The sequence below is a fragment of the Equus asinus genome, chromosome 1 (genome assembly GCF_041296235.1).
Source record: "Equus asinus isolate D_3611 breed Donkey chromosome 1, EquAss-T2T_v2, whole genome shotgun sequence".
NCBI lineage: Eukaryota > Metazoa > Chordata > Mammalia > Perissodactyla > Equidae > Equus > Equus asinus.
In genome coordinates, this window is record NC_091790.1 from 176,978,096 (window position 1) to 176,993,591 (window position 15,496).

Here is a 15,496-nt window from a genome sequence, read left to right on the forward strand (position 1 = left end):
ATAGAATTAGGGAAATATAGACAATTCTATACTTAAACCTTTCTAATTAACTTTACTAATGTCACATGTCCAATGGTTGGAGAAAATACAAAATCCAAAAAAACCCAGAATTTCTGTTTTCACGAACCGCTTTGTCTGTGCCTGTCAGTGAAATGATGACCTTCAAAACAGTCCAGTCTAAAAAAGAAGAAAAAAAAGCCACACACACACACACGTTCGTGGTAGCAAAGCCACTGATTTTCATGATACAGCAAGTAGCATAGCAAGATAATTTAGTAATCTAGAAGTATTATCTTATATCTGCAGTAGAATTAGGTAGATCCAGTGATCGTGGTTGTCATTTGGAGCAGAATTTCCTGCTGAATATACACTACTGCTACCATTATTGCTAATACCTCTAGCACCAGTACCACTGTGTTTCAAAAATTTTTTACCTATTTCTTGTCAGATTCATAACCCTGCGAGATAGGTAAGGAGGTATCATCCTCATGATCTTACAGATAACATGACTGACACTCAAAGATGTTCAGGTGGGCCAGAGGGCTAGCATTACGACATGGTACCTCCACCTGGTTCCTACTGCAGGCTGATGCATACTTTTATTTATAAAAGTAAATTCAAAGCTCTAATAACAATTTGTGAAACCACAATTGTAAGAACTTATTGAAATACAAAATAGTATTATGTTAGAACAAAGAAAATTTGAAAACTTTTGAGTGACTTGTTTTATGAATGTCAAGAAACATCTGGACGAAGAAATATCTCATGACAAAGAATAGCAGATCATCTAACTAGAAACCCATCTAAATCAAACTTCAATTGCAAGTGTGAGTCAATTATTAAATGCTCTAAAATCATTGATGAATTTGTATTTTTTTCATTTATACTAGCATTAACTTTCATTTTCTTTTTTTGTGATGAAGAAGATTGTCCCTGAGCTAACATCTGTGCCAATCTTCTTCTATTTTGTATGTGGGATGCCGCCACAGCATGGCTTGATGAGTGGTGCATAGGTTTGGACCCAGGATCGGAACTTGCGAACCCCAGGCCCCTGAAGTGGAGCATGTGAACTTAATCACTACACCACTGGGCTGGCCTCTTTGTTTTTTTTTAATACATCAAATTTAGGATGGGTATAAATTGTGGCTTTAAAACTCACTTCTTGTTTGTTTCCAATATTAATACACATAATTTCTTTAAAAATAGTTAGATGGTTTTGTGCTTTAAGTACCTAAAATTTTTGCTAAGAATTTTGGAGAAAAAGGTTTTTATTTATTAACTTACAGCCTTTTTTACTCCCTACTTGACGTTATGTGACTCCTGCTTTTGCCTGTAACTTAGACATATGTTAGCTGTTATTTGTAGGCTGTCACAGAAAATTCCATTTCAATCTTGGATCTCTGGCTACTTATAAACCATCTGAAACTTATTGGCTGCTTGTGTAAAACATTCATTCTAGAATTTTCTTAACAAAAAATGCCAAACATTTGATGATTTTTTTCAAATTGTTCACAGTCTCAAATATTTTAATCATAAGCAAGATTCTAAATTCGCAATTATAATTCAGAAGCCCAAACATTTGCCATGTACCTCTATTTTTAACTTAACCTGTGCCAGCCATTGGTTTAGAGCCAGTTTTTAATAGAGATAGAAAGGAAGCTAGAAAGAATCATGCGAAAGTTGGTTAAAATCAGATATAAACTGGTTTTCCTTGTAATGTATGTTCCAAAAAGAATCAAATAATAATCCATTTTTGAAGATTAAATATTCTTTAAGATAGCTACAGTGAAGAAAGAAATGTCTTTGGGGTCAATATATAGATCATTCTCAAAAACAGCTCCTTATGAAGTTCATTAAAAAAATAACTGAGGAGATGCTACATAGATTTTCCTCAAGACCTAAAATACAGCTTTTAGGCATTTTACAGAAGAAGCATTGTTTCTATCTATAAATTTGGGGTTTTGTTATTACTTTTATTGGCAAACTAAAATATTCATGTGACTTGGGCTTTCCTTTGCTGGTATCCATCCATCTTTAAGTGATTTTTAAAGTTACTTAAAACATCTGATTTTGACCTATGGTTCAGGGATTCCAGAAAGTATCTGATTGTATGAGATGTCCCCAAACCCAGGCATTTCATGCTAACTATTGTGTGTATGAGTATGTGCAGTTCTCCGGGAAAAAATCATAATCCCCTTCAGATATTCAGACCTGAAGAAGTACTAAGAAACATGAAAAATGCTTAAAAAGCAATGCATTTAAACTTTACCCCTCCAGAAAGCATAAGTTGGGTCTGGATATATAAATCTAAAAAAGGAAAACAAAATCTTAATTAAGGAATCCACCTGAGGACATTTGAAAAAGTGTTTCAATGAATGCTGTAGTGTCTGCAGGGATAAACATTCAGAAGCTAAAATATGCTCACAGTGTATTTCTTGAATCATAGTTTTCATACTTTCATGAGTAAGCAGTAAGTATTTCTTAGTCTTTTTGGTTGTGGTTGTTTCTAAGAGAAGACCTTTTGTACTTTTCCAGCCTAGCAACAGAGGGTTCTGTGGTAGCAGATATTTAAAGGTGAGTGACTGACTGTGCCCTTTACACCTTTACAATTGGGATCTGGTTCAATGTCCAAAACTGCTTTCAGTACCCATTGAGATCATGGTATAGTATATGCCAACTTTCCATAGTGAGGAAGTACTCTCCCTCTTCTGGCCAAATTTTAATTCTTTTTTCCACTTGAACTTTCCAAAGGGCCTTGCTAAGCAGATGTACTTTTGTCATTTCTTCTGGGTTTTCTCCCAACATTAGTTGTTTGAATTTTGGCTAGTAATCGCCATGTCTTAAAATTATTGCAATTTAATATATAAACTGAAGACAATTTCGGTTTTCTTTACTGAAGTAGGTCACTCAGTAGATTTATTTGTTTTCCTGGAATCCAACACTTTCATATTTCATAACATAGGAAGCACATTAAATTATAAACAGACACAACGAAAGAAAATCTTCTGTCTATGCTCCTTTAATGGAAACTTTGTTATCTGGGGAATACATTTATACTCACCATAGGCATGTGTTTCTGATTATCTCCTGTTGATGCTTCACAAGGAGAATTACTATTTCTTTGTTGCTTGACTATCCGTTTTCCATCTCTTCTTGACTCTCCATTCTTCAGTGACTGTTCTCCACAACTACTGTTCCCAGCATCCAGCCATAACCCACAATGCAAATAAATGACTGCTTGCATTCTAAGTGTTTTATTTAATTTTCTTTTTCTTTTTTTTGTTTTTGTTTTTTTTTTGGAGGAAGATTAGCCCTCAGCTAACTACTGCCAGTCCTCCTCTTTTTGCTGAGGAAGCCTGGCTCTGAGCTAACATCCGTGCCCATCTTCCTCTAGTTTATACGTGGGACGCCTACCACAGCATGGCTGCCAAGCAGTGCCATGTCCGCACCCGGGATCCGAACCAGCGAACCCCGGGCCGCCGAGAAGCGGAACGTGCGAACTTAACCGCTGCGCCACCGGGCCGGCCCCTTTAATTTTATTTTTCTAATTGTGCATAATATATTTAATGTTTGAAAATTTCTAAATAATTACTTGTTTAGCCCAGGTTTTTTAGAACTAGAACCCAAGGCTATAACTTATATGCTAACACTTTATTGGATGGTGCAATTCCAGGGATGAAAGAGTAGGGGGAAAAGGGGATGAGGGAGAGCAAATGAATGGGTGAATTGTGGGAGACATATGCAGAGAGGCTGTATTAAATGACTGCATCTCGGAACAGGCACTGGGGGAGAGGGGCAGGACGGGCAGGCAGTTTATCTCCTGCCTTCCCGCTCTTCTGTCTTTCCTGGTTAGAGTTGTCCCATCCTACTACCAGGGAGTGTTACCTGGACTCCCAGGTCAGCCCTTGGGGAAGCCAGGGCCTCAGTGGGTGCAGTCCTGCCAGGGCAAAGGTGAGGTGGTCCCTCCTTTTCAATCTGTACTGTGCGTAGGAGCTCCCAGGTCTTTGGTGGCCAGGGTAGTGAAAACAGTGTCCATCGCTTTATGACCACAACATGGCATGAATAATGCCCACGGGAGGGGTATGTGAAGCAAGGTGATCCAGTATGTGGTACAGCAGTTGTGCTAATTTTGTTTTCTAAAATTCACAAAAATGTCTAAATACGCTCCCACTCTTGGGAAATGGCATCACTTCCTTTAAATGAAATGTTTGTAATTATCTCACTTGAGAACTCTCCTCTCCAACTGAAAAAAAAAAATCCTCTCACTTCATCTCTACCCTTTCTCCTCCTCATCCCTTTCATTCATTCTTTAATTTTCTTCATTCATTTAGTAAATATTTATTGAGCGTTTTATGTGTGCCAGACACTGTACTAGGCACTGGTGATACAGAAATAAAAGCCATTGTCAGACAGACAAGTAAATAAATATAGTGCTAGGGAATCCATAACTTTAAGACAACAGTTCTAGATGAGCTAGAAAGGGTAAAGAGAGAAAAGAGTATTACAAGCAGAAAACGCCACATATGCAGAGAAGGAATTAAAAAGCCTGATACATTTGGAGGTTTCAAAGTATTTGCTATGTGGTATGAGTGTGTGTGTGTGTGTGGTGCACTGGAAAAAGCAGAGCAGGAAGGCAAATAGATGAGGTAAAACATTCAGTGGGGCCTAGATATTGAAAATATGGGCATTAGAAGGGTTCTCGCCTGAACTCAACAGGGAACCCCAAAGAATGGTAAGCAAATAGTGGCTTGAATAGATTTCAGATGTGGAGAGAACACTCCAGAATGCACATTGCAGAATGGACTGGAGGGGACAGAACTGAAGGTAGGGAGACCAGTTGGGCTGCTGTTTCAAAATGCCTCTTTTTTGCCAAAACTTACTTTCCCCTTGTGTTCTTGAACACCCCCTTTGACCTTTTCCAGAAGTGATTCGAGAGTTACTCTCTATTAGTTATAATATTGCCATTTACAACCTTTCCATTGGACCATCTCTTCTGCCAGTAAACATGCTTGTAACCAGTAACACAACAATAAGCTTTCTTTGTACCTGTCAATCCTCTTAATCTAATGTTCTCCCTGATTCTCTTCTTTCCTCAGAGAACTTGTAGCTTGTTCTCTTTGGATATGCTTCCTAGCCACCTCTACCCATACCATATCCTTTTCATTTGGCCTTTTCTACTGAAACTTCTCTCCCAGTGACATCTTGGCTACCAAACCCAATGATTTATTTTCAGTACACATCCTTCTTCTCTGAAGCATTTTACTCTATTGGCCAATAACTCATTTTTGAAACTCGCCTTTTGAATTCTATAACACAACAGGGTTGTTCTCTGACCTTTATAAATGAACATTTCAGGGTTCATTTCCTTGGTCTGGTGCTAAAAGTAGACATTCCCAAGCTTAGTTCATGAACCATTAATTGTCTTGTTTTATACTTTCCCTTGGTGATTATATCAACTTTGCATATTGTTAATTTTCACCCTTGTACAGATAACTCATTATCTATATCTCTAGCTTGGATCTCACTCTTGAACCCCTAGATTTGCATCTCCAATTTCCTGTTATCTTTTATCAAGTGGTACCACGAACTGAAAACTCAAATAATTTTCTCTTGAAATTTTCATGCCAATATCAATGACTCCTCCAGATCACTCTATTTCCATGAATGGGACTTCTTCTTCCCGCATTCTCCTAGATTTTAGGTTTTAAACCTCAGAGTTATCTTTGATATTTTTTGCCCTTTCTCCACATAGGCTCAAGGTCTTTATTTTAAAAGTGAAGAAAATGAAGCTCACAGAAGAAAAGTGCCTCTCTCAAAGTAACACATCAAGCTGGCAATGATGACAGGATTGGACTGAGACCTGCTTTTCTAACTAGCTCCATATACTAGCTCCATTTATTGGTGTTATGGGTTGAATCATGTCCACCCAAAAAAGATATGCTGAAGTTCTAACCCCAGTGCCTCAGAATGTGACCTTTTTTTGGAAATACGGTTGTCACAGATATAATTAGTTGAAATGAGGCCACACTGGAATAGGGTGGATCCCTAATCCAATATGACTGGTATTACAAGAAGACAGTCTCATGAAGACAGAGACACACAGAGAGAACGCCATGTGCTGATGAAGACAGAGATTGGAGATATCCAATAATAAGCTAGGAAGAGGCAAAGAAGGGTTTCTCTACAGGTTTCCGAGGCAGCATGATGCTGCTGACACCTTGATTTCAGACTTCTGGCCTCCAGAATTGTAAGACAACACATTTCTGTTGTTTTAAGCCACTCATTTTGTGGTACTTTGTTATGGCAGCCTTAGGAAATTTATAAAATTGGGGAGGCAGAATATGCAGCCCATGAGCTCTGAAGTCAAATTAATAGCACTTGTTGCCTTGGACACATTGCTTGATCTCTTTAGGATTTTGTTTTTTCCAGCTGAAAATGGATATATTATCATCTACCTTACAAGGCTAACATGAAGCTTCAATGGGATAAATTACGTGAAGCACTTAACGTGTCTGGCAGATAGAAAGTGCTCAATAAATATTAACTATCAGAATAATTATTGTTTAATCTCCTTGAGGATTTACCCATCTCTGTAGTCCTTACAGATCTTAACAATTGGCCTTCACAAGCAGGTGAGTCCTAAGTAATTGCTGCGATGAATGTTAAGTACCTGGGTCAGGAGACTCTGAGGTGAAAGCCTTGTTGAGTTTCTGGCCCTAGCCTCCAGCCTCTAGGCTGTCGTTTTTTCAAAGAAAAATGAGCCTTTAGAATCAAGACAAAACGTAGAGATGGTAATATGTCACTCAGAGTCAGGCCTGTTTATCTGTAGGCAAGATCTTCAGTTTGGACTGAATCCCTTTTTTTTGTTTTGTTTTAGTTTGAGATGCTGGGATTAACGGCATGCTATAGCTATGGATGTGGAGAGATGACTTACAGGGGCAGTAGGGGAAAGAAGTTAAGAGTTTGACCCTGAACAAACATGTATCTATTTATTTGTTTCCTGTCTGTCTCCCTACATAGAATTTCAGCTCCTTAAGAGCAAGGACTTTATTTGACTTGTTTACTACTACATTCCTATTGCCAAAACAGTGTCTGACAGATAGTGAGCGCTGAGTAAATTTCTAGTCAATGAATGAATAAATAAATGACTCATCAAGTTCAGGGTCAGGGAAGGCCTACTTTAGAGCAGAGGCCAGGAAATGAGAGGAACAACTTCTTGCCTCTCTTTTTCTCTCTTTGTTGATCTCAGGTCCTCCACTCCATCTTTTTCCTGTACCAGTAGCCCTTGAACTCCTTTCTGTACCATTTCCTGCACTACTGGTTAATGCTAATCATCCTGTCATTTTGCTACATTGAATTGTTGCATCAATTATCATCCATCATCCTGTTCTCTTCAGCTCGTTTGTCTGGTTGGGATCTTTATCCCCAAAACATTCTCAAGTATCTACTATATTAAAAACAAACAAACAAACAACAACATCCTTTCCCAATCAATGTGCCTTTCTAACTACTTCTAACCTTTCTTGGCTTCATTGTCACCATCATCTAACCTCTCTTTGTATAAAGCAGTTTCCATTTTTTAACACTGATTTTACTAAAAATCGACCTTTTACATGTTTTTATATTTTAATCAGAATTGAAGGTAAAGAGTTCAAAATTGTGCTGATAGCATCTAAATGCACTGATCTATGTATAGGAGGCTCCCAGGAGATGTTGTCAGCATACCTAACAGGTATACGACTTTCATAGAATTAGTTGGACTGCCTGATGAGGGTTTAATGCCTGTGGATTTCTCTGAGATTGTTGATTAGAGCAATGTTAAATTTTTATAATGAAATATACACATGGGTGAAAAACTGTGCATACTGAAGTTTGCTTATGTTAGATAAATTTTAATGAAGTCTTGATGAAGCTCATATTTAAGCAAGTTATGTTAAATTTCCTGTGAATCAAGGAATTAATCAGTATATAGGTGTCATTCTCTCTTGCTTTCTCAAGATAGTGGCAATAACTTCTGCTTCTTTCTCCCTCTAAGCAATTCTGTTTCTTGTTCTCCTGGAATTGGAAACTCACATAAGATAAGCCCTCCTTAATGGAAACCACTAGATACACTGACATTATAAAAAGTACTTCCTGTTATCAACTTTGAGTGTGTGGCCTTTTGGGCTGAAAGGAATGTTTCGGTTTCATTTATCCCTTTGGTTTCTTTTGGATATTTTTTCTAGGGAGCCATTCTCACTAGAAGGATGAGCTCATGTTCTAAAATAGGATTTATGTTCTCTAACAGAAACTGTACCAAAGTTGGAAATTTGCAAAGTAAACAGTACTTTGTCAACTTCTGTACTTGTTCAAAATGCAAAACAAAACATCTTGACTTATCATGTACAGGGATAAAAAAAAGTATACAGTGATAAAAGAGGCATTGAATCTTTGCTATATATAAGAATCTTCACAAAAAAATTTATTCAGCTTTCAATTGAATTCACTAATGGAGGGTAAGGATACTTATGATTCAAAATAATAGATGAACCAAAACAATTATCAAGAAGGGCACATGGATTTGGAAATGCAGAATGGGCCCCATCATGTGTTCTGAAATATAGCTACATTTGGTATCTCTAATTCTTACTTGGGGACTCTTGATAGAACCCCCACCAGTCTGCTCATAGTGCATTCCAATTAGAGCAACTTGCTAAGGGGATGCTCAGAGACTCTGCATGCTGCTGATGAGATCAGACCTAGCTATCTCCAGCAAGGCTTCTAACCCCAAACCTGTTAAGTATATTGCATAAGAAGTTTAATAGAACATAGGTATGTTGTGGAACAAACATGAGCTTTGGTACATGTTGGTTCAAATTCCAGTGGTGTCATTTACTAGCAATAGGACATGGGTAAATTTTATGTAGATTTCTAAACTCTCAATCTTCTCACTGGAAAAATGGAGCTAAGTCCTACTTGTGAGAACTGAATAATTGTCTGACAACACCAAGCATGGTAGCTGACCAGAGTTGGCATTCAGTAAATGTTGGTGTCCTCCCTGCCCTGAAAAGCTAGCTTTAAGCTTTGACCTCAAAAACAAGCATTTAAATGGCTTATATTTGTTTCAAGAATACACCTACTGTATATATTTTGATCCTTAGCCTACGTGCTTTCTTCATTAGCTTTTGCTTAGACAAATGTTTACAGCAGCATGCCCTGTGCTAGCGGTCTTCAGTCACTCTTCTCTTTGACACCTCTAACTGCAATCGAATGGAGGCACATTCCACTGGTTTTCCAGGGATATGCCTCATACTTCCTTCCTCTCCCGCTCAAGACAGTGTTTGATTGCAATTAGTGGGAATACAGCACATCTTCCCTGATATAAATATATAAAAGTGTAAATGATTTACAAATTTTAATATTTTAATTCTTTCTGTAGCCAATTTCTTATAACACACCTCACAGCTGATCTTGGCAAAGATGATATCTACTGCCCTAAGTATATTCTGACTGTGCTTAAGAGAAAGATCTGGGAAAAATTGGCCAATTCAGGATGGGAGAGTCAGGAAAGGAGAAAAGCATGATGACAGGGAATAATCTATGGGGAGAAAAGAGAATTTATTTAAAGAGCAATATTACTCTAGTGTCCTGGTGTTTTTATTTGTTTTGACATAAGAAGAAGTGGACAGCGTTGGGATGGTGGTGCTGACTTCTGGAAACCTCCAGAGCCACCTGTCAAAGGTGTGCATGCCTGAGGCAGATCCCGCTGTGCCCCACGCACTCTCTCCAGGCGAAAGAAAAAACACCACTGGGGACCCAGGTCCACTGCTGAAGAGTTGAGTGACCATGCACAAGGGATTTCTTTGGGTTTCATTTTCCTGGAATATGGATGGAAATGTCTGTTGCAGAGATGTTATGGGATCAAATTAGACACTGTAGCTCAGAGTGCTTTGGAAAACATTGAGATTATCAAAGGCAGGGGAATAAATATTATCACATCTGTTAAAAGATATACTGAGGCATATCAACAATTTTAAGAGTTTATTTGAGCAAAAATTGATTCGAATCAGGCAGCACCAAACCAGAAAGTTTTAGGAGTGCTCTGCTGGCGGGAGCACTGGGAGAGACTTTTATAGAGAAAAAGTGGAAGCAAAGTAAGGCAATTATTGATTGGCTATGGCTTAAATCTTTGTTGACTGTTTGTGATTGGTTGTCCTTAGGTTTCAATTTGTCACCTTGAGGTACTTACAAGCTGAGATTTTTTATTTGCTTGCATAGACTGCCATGGCATTAATGCCACCTCAGTCTAATGGTTTCCTTGTTTAATTAACTTAACACACCCCAAAAGATAACGTCATGAAAATATTCTCATTGCATTTGGTGCCTCTTGAGGGAAAAGAATGCAGATATGCAACATAACTGTGAGTACCGAGAATACCCCTTTTTTTCATTAAGAAGTTAGAGTATAGCCTTCTATACAAATGTTAAGTTATGCAGCCATGTTTCAAAATGCCACTAGGAGTCCAAAATTGCTCTGTCACAATTGAGTTTCCTCTGGATGTTTCATTGCTTCTTTAACAAGCAATCGGAAGTATAATAGCATTCCAATAGCTTCAGCCCTGAGCCTGGTTCTTCCCTAGTGGACAGTCTAGCATTCATTTAGCCAAAGTGCCCCAATGCTTCAGGAAAAATGGAACAGGAAATTAACTTTTCTGTAGCAGTGCAGGAACTACCTGACCTTAGCCAAGCATCAGCCAGGAAGTCGGCTTTCACAGTGAGCAGTAAGCTTTTCCTACTGGACACACCCAGAGGGCAGAAATGATATCAAACAGTCTTTTCCTCACTCCTCCTTTTGTTATTAACCCTCTTTTTTTTCTGAGTAAACCAGGGAAACATTAATAACACATCTGAAACTTCCTACACACAAGCTAAAACTATTTTTCCCAAGTATTTTAGTGCTGCATAAGCTATTTTAAAAGCAGATAGATTTGAGGCACAGTTAATTTTCTTTTTTATGGGGAAGTAGATAAGGATTGGGTAAAAGGAAGTAAGCTGATTATTTTTCTTTTAAAGAAACAATAGTTAAAGTGATACTGTCTGCTTTAAACAAACTTGTTTGCTGAAGAGCAGAAAAAATGCACTTGTGGAAATATATTCTGTCAGAAATATAAACTTCTAGAAGCTAGAATTGTCTCTTGTTTTTGCTCTAAAATAATGACATTTTAAAAGGAAGTCTCTTTTCTGTGATATAAATGGGAGGATGTCACATCATCTAATGATGTACACACAATCCTAAGCACAATTCTTAGCAAAACCCTGAAGAAAGTAACCAAGCATTTATAATAATGTAACCGCTCACTGTGAAGTTGAGCATTTAAACAAAACCTTCTAATAAATTGCTGGCAGTTGGATCAGGGCAGGGATCAAGTTTACACAATGCCTGGCACATAAGAGCTTCGATGAATAGATGAATGGGATCCGGTATAATTCATGCTGTGTGTCCAGTATAGGACTTCCTGTGGTGGCCAGCAGTCCTTAAATTCTTCTTTTGTTCTTTCAATCGAATTCTTAAATTCTGCTCTCCCTGAACAACCCATCCAGGTCCTCCACCATTTATAACATGTTCTCACCTCCTCCTTTCCTGAGAAGACCAAAGCAATGCGTTGTGTTAGAACAGATAATTTCTTCTTTAGGCTTGGCCCATGAGACCTTCTGCTGGACCCTTTAAGAATAAACTGGACCTTGAGGAAGGGAACTCGCTTTTCTAGTCAGTCACAGAAGAAAGCCAGATGCCATTCTGCAATATGATCCATCCCCTAAGGGAAGGGTTATAGAGTTTAGGGAGTTGAAAATTTGATAACAGTTTACTGGATGATGTCTTATTCTTTCCTCTAAAGATAATGCTTCTGCTATGGTATTACTAGATGTTGTCATTTCCTGTCAGTTTTTGATTTTTAAGGCAAAAAACTGTCCATCAAATACTTAAACATTCTAGAATAAGTGTGTAATTTGGGGCACTCTAAGATAGACTTTGAAGGAATATGTGAGATTGTGTTATGATGTGTGGTGTGACAGGGCAGCTTCTGGCAACATAAGCAGGATCAGGGTAGACTGGGTGGAAGTTTCTAGAGGGGAAGAATGGAAAAGAGGTTTCTTGGGGCTGGGAAAAGTGTTACTCAGTGTAGTCTCCAAGGAGAGTCAAGGTTGTATATTAGTCTGGAAGGGACAAGATGAGGAGGCCATGGAGATTGAACAGCCATGAGGGTGCTCAGAGTAAGCAAGAAAACAGCATGAGTGCCAAGGCATAAATGTGTGTTTAAAAAAACTTGGTCTACAAATTTGGTATAAGGCAGGATGTTTCTTTTATGCGGAGTGTGGTGCCTGAATAGTTAACACTCGTTTTCCCATTCTTCTTAACACTTTGTCCCCCAACATGGGTAGGATGAGGCAGAGCTCTTCTGGGTTTGTGAGGTGTGTGCCTCTATCCTGTAGCCTTTCATTCAACGGAGAACTGGAACTGACCTTCGCTGCCCTGGAGATGCAGGGCCACCTGTATGGAATCTGTTGTCTTTCCATCCTTAACCATCTGTGTGGTTCATGGGGACCTTGGATTTCTGGGGACAGTCTAAATGAACTGGTTGCTACAGGGGTGTGAATGCTGAGGGGAGAAGTCAGGAGCCAGAAGTACTATCTGCATGGGATTGATAATATTAGACACTTAATGTGGGCTTAGGAAATAATCCTCTCCTGGAGGTTATGAATGTGGTGATAGGCAGTGGATGGAGAATCTTAATCCTAACTCAGTGCCTGAACTCTCCCCTTACATCTGGCAGGTGTTTTACTAGGCCAGACTCTCTGTCCAGAGTAGGGCACGTTCGCTGTGATGCTAAAAGAGATTCTAGGTTGGCCACCACAAGTTTTTTGGTGATGGCTGCTGCAGAGACCTGGGGTCTGTGTGTGTGCAGTGGTGAAATGTAGAGAGGACTGCAGGGCTAGGAGGAGAGCGGAGGTCGTAAACCGGGCAGGATGGGGTGGGAGGATGAGCAGCAAGCCTGTAGTAGGGAGAGTGGAGAGAAGAGAATGAGGGTTGAAATGGAGAATGAAAAGGGGAGTTCAGGAACTTAATAGGTGAATACTATGGAAGGTCCTGAAACTGGACAATGGTGACCCTGTTTTCTAAGCCAAAAAGAGCAAATGCAATGTGACAAAGGGCTTTTTACATCCTGATTGCGAATTTATTTATAGAACATTATAACAAAGTATAAAATTAAATCATATTTCATTGTGCAGTTAACATACTGCCTAATTTTTATCTAGCACCCAAATCTGAAAAGTCTGTTCATTGTATATTTGGTATCAATGGCCATATTTTTTCTTATAATGATGTATTTGCTCTAACACTGGATGTTTGTCAGAGAAAAATAGCAGAAATGGTGATCCATTGATTATTTTAAAATGTTTTAATGTCCCTAATTCATAAACACTACCGTTTCATATTCCACTTGCAATTTGACAGAACCCCTATGAAATTACGATTGAAATTTTTAAGGTTTTAATTTTGTTAAACTAATTAAACAAAGAGGCCGTTAGACTGAGGTGACTAATGCTGAGGCGGCCTACATTAGCAAATCAAAAGCTAAGCATGTCAATGCCTCAAGGTTACAAAATGAAAACGCAAAGGACAACCAATCACAATCAGCCAAGTAGGCTGTAGCTGGGGCCAATCAAATAGTTTCCCTGTTTCGCTTCTGCCTTTCTTATACGTTAGTCTTTCCTCTGGCTCCTGCCCTCAGTGTTCTCCTAACCACTTCCGGTTTGGCGCTGCCGAATTGGAGTGGATTTTTGCCCAAATAAACCCTTAAAGTTTTAAATATGCCTCAATTTATCTTTTAACAATTTAAAGTATTTTAATTTGTCAAGAGGTTCTCTTGACTTCTTTAAGAGGTATTTAAAGGCGCCTTACATTTATGAGAGGCTGTTTATTTTTGAATGCTTTTATGTGCACTGTTTGGATCTCCTTTGATCCTTACGATAGCGTGAAATGGCATGAAGAGTAAGATGGACGGTTGGTGCCTGTTTGCAGATGAGGAAAGTGATATCAGCAGATAGTGAATTGGGGGTTGGGAATGAATAGGGCGGGGCCAGGAGTAGAGGGGAGACCCAGGATTCCGAAGGCCCTGAGCTGTTGCTGGCAGAGCCTTGACCTTCGATTCAGAGTCTGGCATCTCTGAAGATGTTTGGCAAATTGTTTGATGTTTAGGTATTGATATCGTTGTAATGACCCCAGCGTTCTTTCCTTTCTGTTACGTTTCCTTTGTAGGGACTTACTATTTTAAGACTCAGTTGCTGAATTAACTCCTTGTTTTGGCATCAGGGGACAGAGACTTGCTATTATTTAAACATTTTTCAAAAGAACAAGGTCTCTCCTTGTCCTCTGCTTGGTTTTTCATAATTGTGGATTGTCAATTTTATATTTTCTTCATCACGGATGTCCTTTAACTACTGCTAACGCTGAGATAAGATTCAGGGGGCTGGAGAGCATCTACTCTGCAACCAGCAGATGCGATCAGGGCTCGAGGATGGAAAGAAAATAAATAACTTCTTCCCCCTCTGAAGCTCCATGTTGAGTGTCTGAGAGACAGCCTGGAAGGGGGAATAGTGTAGAGAAAGCAGAAAGCAGAGGGAAGGAGAAGAGACAAAAGAGGGACACGGGTGTGATTTTTATTTGCTCCAAACTAAGAAGCAAAATCAAGTGTGCCAAAAGAAAAAGCAATCTACATTCTCTTCTGATCGCGTTTAAATTAGCTTCTTCTTTAAAGCTATCTTGAAGGAAGCTATCATGACCACCATCTCCCAGCTATTTCTGTGTTTTTGTAATCTCAGCTGGGTCTTTGTTGTGTCTGTAAAGTTACAGCAAATAGTACACTGATGACCCACAGCTGTGCATCGTGGGTGGCACCTCAAAGAAAGGAGTCTTGGATTCATCGAAGGAGAAGCCTCCAGAGGAGGCTGAAAAAGATGCTTAATATGATTTTCAAAACAGCTAGAAAAGAGAAGAAGAAAAATTGAGAAGCAGAGAAGGAAATAGAAGTTTCCCCACGTTGATTGAAACGGATAAGCATTTAATGGGGGTGGGTAGAGATAGGCAGCCAACTACTGCATGGCATGGGAAGGTGAGAGGTCACAGCCGGAGACTAGATAAGGACTCGAGGAGAAATCGCTGTTCCTGTGCTGTTTTTAATTTCTCCCTGTCTCCAAGATCCCTGCTATGTGTGAGGGTGATCCTGGGAAGAATGAGAGGCGCACAGCCAATGCTGTGCCCAGCAGGACTGTGCATTTGCTGAAGTTTGAAGATCTGAGCTGTTCAGTCTTTTCCTGTCTGGTAACTTGCTCTCCTTCAGTTTCTCCTCTTCTCTCTCTCCCAGTTGCACAAGCTCTGTACTGTGCACCCCTTTTGGAAAGGTGCAGTGTGATTCCAGGTTGTGAGTGTGTGGAATGGGCATTAAACATAGAGGTG

The 15,496-nt window shown here is 39.2% G+C and overlaps 1 protein-coding gene across 4 annotated transcripts in view; it reads left to right on the forward strand.

Moving 5' to 3' along the window:
* Positions 1–15,496, forward strand: part of CPED1 (cadherin like and PC-esterase domain containing 1) — a 272,074-nt gene that overhangs the window by 2,485 nt on the left and 254,093 nt on the right. The gene's annotated exons all lie outside the window — the stretch shown is intronic.